The sequence below is a fragment of the Cygnus atratus genome, chromosome 6, assembly GCF_013377495.2.
Source record: "Cygnus atratus isolate AKBS03 ecotype Queensland, Australia chromosome 6, CAtr_DNAZoo_HiC_assembly, whole genome shotgun sequence".
NCBI lineage: Eukaryota > Metazoa > Chordata > Aves > Anseriformes > Anatidae > Cygnus > Cygnus atratus.
This window is the reverse complement of record NC_066367.1, coordinates 4,902,143-4,909,080: the sequence shown is the minus strand read 5'-3', so window position 1 is coordinate 4,909,080 and position 6,938 is coordinate 4,902,143.

Sequence of the window (6,938 nt, the reverse complement as noted above, 5' to 3'; positions counted from 1 at the left end):
GGATAGGAGGGGGGCCCAAACAAAAGGTGGAAGAAAGTGCTAACAAAAGAAGGGTTAATATTAAATGACATCTACTAGAAGAACAGGGAATAAAATAAAGAAACAATTTGTGATAATACAAATAAGGGGACAGCAACAAACTGAAGGAAAAATACAGAATTGACATTTCTGATACAATATAACAATAAAATTATTTTTTATAGGAACACAATGAAAGAACATAGAAAAATAAATGACAGAATGATTCAGAATTATATGAAGTCGGAGACAGCAGAAAATGATTAGAAAAAATATTCTAGGAACAAATACTAAGAAAATACACTTGTAGGGTAGTTACTCTTAATCTATTGATGTTGGTAAATGAAGGTATTGCCCTTGCTTCATTAAGCTATAGAAGAGAGATTGCAGTGGGATGATTAGGAGGCTTTTCCAGGGGCATTATTTGGTTTGAGTTGCTAATATGCTGATGTAAAATCATGTGCCATATTGGAAAGTTACTTTTTCCTGAATATGAAAAGCTTTGCCATTCTAAATGTCAAACATTGAAAGGTTCTGAAAGGATGTCATTCTTCAAGGTGAGCTAAGGAACTTAAAACATAACAGGAAAAAATTGTATGTTTAGGAAGATTAGCTAAGGTTCTTCTTGTTCTTCTAGCCATGAAACGAAAAAATTACTTTTGGAAGAATGTTTTTTCTATAGGGAAGATCGTGGCTGGGTTATCATGACATGAGAAGTTTCTGGTTCATGCGAGGTGCAGCAACAGCAACTTGTAAGTTAATTTGTAGACTGCTGGAAATGTGAGAGAACATATTTGCTCACAACTTTGTATGGTAGCAAGACTGGCTTCAGAGCTGATGCAAATGCATAGAGTAAAGATGAAAACTACAAAAGACTCAGCAATAAATAAAAAATATTCTTTATTCCTGTGCTCCCATGTTACATTTACTTCAGTTGGTAGGGATGCCAAAGGCTGTCCCTCCTGTTAACAAAATCTGAACAATCAGTATGGGGAGGAAGGAAGAGACTCAGCTAAAGCCACGTAACTGCTATATTGCATACAAAAATTAGGGAAGAAATACGCAGCAGCGAGTGCAAAGTAGAGACTGAGACAGCTCTACTCTGGAAAGAATGAAAAATCAATAGAAGGAAATACAACCACGGAAAAGACAAGAATAAGAAGTAAAGAAAACAGTTCGGTATTTTTTTTGTGAAATGGGAAAACAATGCTAAAATAGGAAAAAAAAATTAGAAAAAATATTTAAAATGCCACATTTCTGACATCTGTGTATGTATTTCATGTATCATCTCTATAAAAACTTCAAGCTCATTTTGAGATTCCTAAGGAATATGCACAATGTATATTCATCTAAAATATATTTATAGAGTATTGTCACTATCCTAACTCTGGGATAGTTGTAGTTTTCTCCTTTTCTAATTTTGAACGTGATCCTGATTGCTAGGTGGGGAATAAAGGAAGGGAAATGGTGCTGAATTGTTTGTTTTGTTTCTGCAGCTAAAGCATGCCTTAGAAATTTCAAGTGATAGCTAGGAAATGAGATTGGTAGCAGATGTGTATTCTATTGTTCTTATGTTTTCTTTAGTAACTTTTTTTTCCGGATTCTTTTAATTGAGACTTCTGAGATTTTTGGTTTGGCAGAACAAATTGGATTTCCTGTTTCTTATTGATTGGCAAGGATGGAATGGGCTACCCAGAGGTAGATATCCCAATGAGCAACATACACCAGAGATTCATTCCACCCACGTGTGGCAATCTTTAGTAAAGAGTACGTGTATGTTACTCAGCTGTAAGAATCATTTTGTAAGTTGATACTAGAAGGTGTTAGGAGGCAAAAAAGGCAATTTACTTGTTAGGAATTAACTAGCAAGAAAAAGGTGGTTGGAGAAATAACTTATTACAGAAAACTATTGACTGATAAGTCATTATTAATGTCATTACTAAAATCAAAGTTAATCAAAAGCAAATTTTTCCCCTTTTCTCACACAAAGTGAGGCTACAAGACACCCAGAACAAGTTATCTGTCAACTTTGGTATAGTTATGTCTTCTTTGGTACAGCTATACTATACTGCTGTTTTGACTAGCAAAGTGCTTCATTAGCATAGTTTTGTGAATTGTATGCTCCTTATTCAAAGGATAATCACCCATCACTTTTTTGAGTAATATAACAACAACATCTGCCATCATGAATCAGAACAATTATTACTTTCAAAGGAATGCTTAGGCTTCATTTTGAAATGTGCTTAATGTTAAATAGTCTCTAGGGGGGTGTAGGAGTTGTGGATAAAGTCAGGGTTCATCTTGAACAAGATTTTATCACAATATTAAAATGTTGCTTCATCAATAGTAATTTTTGGACTTTCAGGGAAAGTATTGCACTCCATGTAATTACATGTACATTTAAAATGCACTCTGTTGCATCGTTTCAAAGTTCAGTCAGGCCTTTTGCCCTACCAGTTTCACGTTAGTTTTAAGGAACAGCTGTTTGAGACATGGTCAGATGTACGGTCCAAATTTTGGGACATGTTTATTCCTTTAATTTTTCATCCTTTGTTTTCACAAAAGGGACCTGTAGAACATCATTATGAACAGAATTCTAACTGCAGTTTCCATTAGGGAAAGCTGGTTTTTACCTCACCACCTGTGGAAGATGGACAGCTCTGACCAAGGGACTATAACAGTCACTAACATCAGAAGACCATGAACTAATTTTTGAGACTGTCAAGTATGAGACAGACAATATATTTAGTTAGGAGAGTTCAAAATGGTATCAGTCATAGGCCTTAGGGGATATCAGTCATCAGGCATGTTTTAATGTTCTTCAGATTTCATAGATTCCTTGCACCCACTGCTTTATTTTTATAATGTACTGCTACTTTTCAGATGAGTTGAATTTCCCCTGCAATATCCAAGTACATTTACAAGCGGTCTACAGCCTGAGTAGTTTCTCATCTAAAAGCACAAACCCAGTAATAATTATGTGAGATATCTACTAACAAAATGGAAAAAGGAAGAAAAAAAGTTTGAGAAGCTTGGTAGGGAATAACAGACGAGTCTCATTCTGGTAGCCATGGAAATGTGTTTTCATTGGACACAGGGTCACACTTAGACTTATGAATAAGTTCATAAATCACAAGTATCAATTGTCAACTAAGAAGTAATTTTATATTCATTTCTCACTCCTGTAATTCAAGAATAGTACCTAAGAAGATTAGAGGAAAACTTCAAAGTTAATTCAAATATCTAGATAAGTCTGTCCAAACTCTCTATTTGCAGATGCTGGCTCAAGGGTGCATTTTCAATTACAAGGTGATGTTCTGTTCTCCTTGCTTGAAGGTGCCAGTTTATGCCAGCTCTTGAGAAGTGTGCACCAGAACACACCAATACCATGTTTTAAAGTGATGTTTACTCCTATTGTTTTATCTAAGAAGGTAGTTTGTCTGGCACTTACTAAGTATTCTTATAGTTTCAGATGGAACATCCACTGGAAGAGATTAATGGAACTTACTGCTTTCCACATGTGTATTCCAGGACAGAGGGTGCATATAAAAATATTTAATGTTGAAGTTCTAGAAAGAAACACGTAGTTCTGTCTCTGAAAATTGAATAAGCAAGATATGTTTCATGATTTTGGTAGGACTAAAGGCTCATGATGGAGACAAGTAGTTTTAAAAATGATTGCACAGCTGACTAAAATGGATGACAGCTCATTCCTGCAGAACACAAATAATGCCAATAATTAATTACACTCCAGACTTCCAAACTATAGAGCAGTTGTAATTGGATGTATATCTTCCCTGCTACAGACTACAAAAAAACATTAAATGTAACTTTATTTCTTTTTCTTCCAGTATTTGGTCTTTGTTTTGATGTTAACCCTGTGCTGTGCTCAGCATTCATATCTTTCTACCAGAATTATCAAATGTCTTATTTTTGAGCTTTACATTATACGTACAAAATAATTTAAAAAAATGTTAAAACATGAACATTAAATGCATTCTTTGTCATCAAGATTGTGGTTTACATCTCTAGGACAATATATCTAATATGAATAAGTAAAATTCATCCTTAACTGCGAATGCATCTACATCTAATCCTCTGCATGTTGCATTAAGTGGAATGAAATATTACATGTGGAAAAGAAGGAAATGAAAATAGAGAAAAGTAAGGGTTATGAAAAATGCATTTAAAATATTGAATTGGCCTTGATTTGACAGTCTCAAGTAAATTTTTGGCTTTTGTTATGCCTTACCTGAACTATTTTACTTAATAACTTTGAAGATTTTAGTTTCTAGTTTAACTGTTGATAGATACTATATTGTTTATGTCAAGGACTAGAGATTCTTTCAGAATTCCATCTCCTTTGTAACATTTTATTTAAGAGAAGCCCTAAAAGCAAAGGGTTTAACAGATAAATTTATTTTTAGAGGTTTTATTTTTGAATAAATATTTTATTAATATATTATGATACTGCTCTCCAAAATCCCTGGGAAAATTCTTTGTGCATTCAAATAAAAGCTGATGTGAAATTTCACTTGGATTTAGGCATAATTGAGGACATTTTTATTGCATCTTTTCAGATACTAAACAGTTTTGAAAACTGATGTCCACGTGTAGTATAGATGATAGAGTAATGATTTCTTTTATTGTCCCTGTCTTAAAGAAGCATAATTAGGTTTTAGGCTGCCTTATGGTTCTAGAACATTCTCATAGAATAAGTAACAGACTATTTCAAATACTTTCTTAAATAAATGTTCTACTACACTTCAAAGGATAACTTGCTCAGGAAAAAAAGTGATTTTAAGTATTTTACACTCCTGTTCTTCACAAAGAATACCTTATTTTCATATTAGCCTTTTATTTTTAATGAAGAGTCTCCATTGTGTCTTCATTCCACAGTTTTGAGAAAAGGAAATGCCTCTAGTCTGTTCTTTTTCTCTCCTGGCTTTGTAGTTCCAATAAATAGTCTGTGAGAAGTTCTGCATGAGAAACTGCTTTTCCATTTTGCAAGTATTTTGTAGTGGTGGCTACACCACCTTAATGTTACACACTTCCACAAAACGTCAGGGATACAGAAACTGAACCCTTTGGGGTGGAAATTCTACGAGGGGTAGCATAGAAAACCTTCCTCTTCAGATAGATTGTTAGTTGATATTGGTCTCATGCTCAGGTTTACAATGATCAACAGTAAATCAGTCACTACCGATGGACTACAAGGACTCCAGTCAGATGGAAGCTTTAAACAACTCAACTTTTTAAGACACCTGGAAAAAACTGAGGAGGTTATGACACCTGGAAAATTTAATAGTTCTTTCTGAGCATATTTTTTCCCAATGATGAGGAAAAAATCATATACACAAACAAATTCATGTACACGAGTGTTTTTTCTTATGTTATATATATTCAGCAGGAATCCTTTTATAAATGGATTGAGAGGAATGCAAGAAATCTTGTAATTTTGAGTCAATAACCCTTCACATCTTTGAAGTATGACTGTGTTCCCAGTTAATCAAGCTAGACAAAATGGCTGTGTTTCATGTTCTTCCATCTCTCCCAAATAACTCCATATCAGATCTTCCAATATACATAAGCCTCTGTCATAGGCTCTCAGTAAATCCTATCTCAAGGGTTTCTGGTCAACTGTCAAACAAAAGTGAAAATTAAGGTAACGTGTTGCTATGTAACTGCTGTCAAGAGGCCAACATCTGCTCGGATGAGCTGAGGAACAGCTACGTGGTTACCCAGTTGATTAAGTTTATAGAAGATAAGGCAACTAGTTGTCTGGGTATTCAGCCCTCTTTGGCTTTGCTGTCTCTGATGCGATACACAAACCGACACTGCTTATGATGTCTTTCCCTTGATTGATATGCACACCTTTTTTTCCTCCTCCTAATGCCATTCAGATCAATGTTGGGATGTGATTTTTGTTTACAGTGTAAATATTGCCAGTTTTCTGGTAAAGCAAGGAAAACTTAAATTGAGGGTATAAATTATACTTCCATGACACCATTAAAAAAGGCCCACAGGTTAAATAAGAAATCAAGGACGGAAATTTCTCTGGCAATTTTTCTTCATAAGACAGATTGAATGGAGGTACTTTGCTGTCTTATTCATTGAACATTACTGCAGGGTAATGCTTATTTAGGTTTTGGTCTTTGTGAGGGGTGAGACAGTGCTCAGTAGGGAGGTGAAACTTTTCAGGTTGTGCAATTGGTGCAATCCTTTAATCTTTGTTCCTTCTAGTAACTCTTTTCTGTTAAATCAATCCAAGTGATTAATATTTACTCTCTGATCTTGGTGCAGGTACAGATGTAGATGAATGTGGATTCCATTGCTTTTGCACATCGTGTATTTTCTCCACTCAGTCATCACTATCTCTTTACATGACTGATGCTTACAACCTCACGGGAACAATAAAACATCCTTTCATATAAGGAGACAATTTTTATGTGTATATGAATGCCATTTTGTTCTCCCTTGAGGATATTCTTTTCATTTATTCTGTGCCTGTTCTTTGCTCAAATTCTCTGCAACACTCTAGAACGACAGCCCCAGGAAGGACCTGACTTGGTCCACTTCAGGTTCTGGGGACCTAGACTACAGAGGAAGTCACTGTTTTATTCTTTTTCCTCCTAGACTTGAACACGGATTATGCCACTTAAAAAATAGGTAAAGAGGTACTATTTCTACGATTCCTATGTTTCTGCCCTACTTTTCCTCTCACTGTTCTTATTTATTCACATAGGTTGCCATTGTTGATGGGGAAAAATGACAGGAGAAGAAAAAAAAAAAAAACATTTTTCTCTATTCTCCTCAGGGAATATTCACTGAATTTAAGTTGAAAATAGGTTTGCTCTACATTTCTTCTGTTTAAATATTGCAAGTCAACCTACATCAAAAATAACACATTAAGCAATACA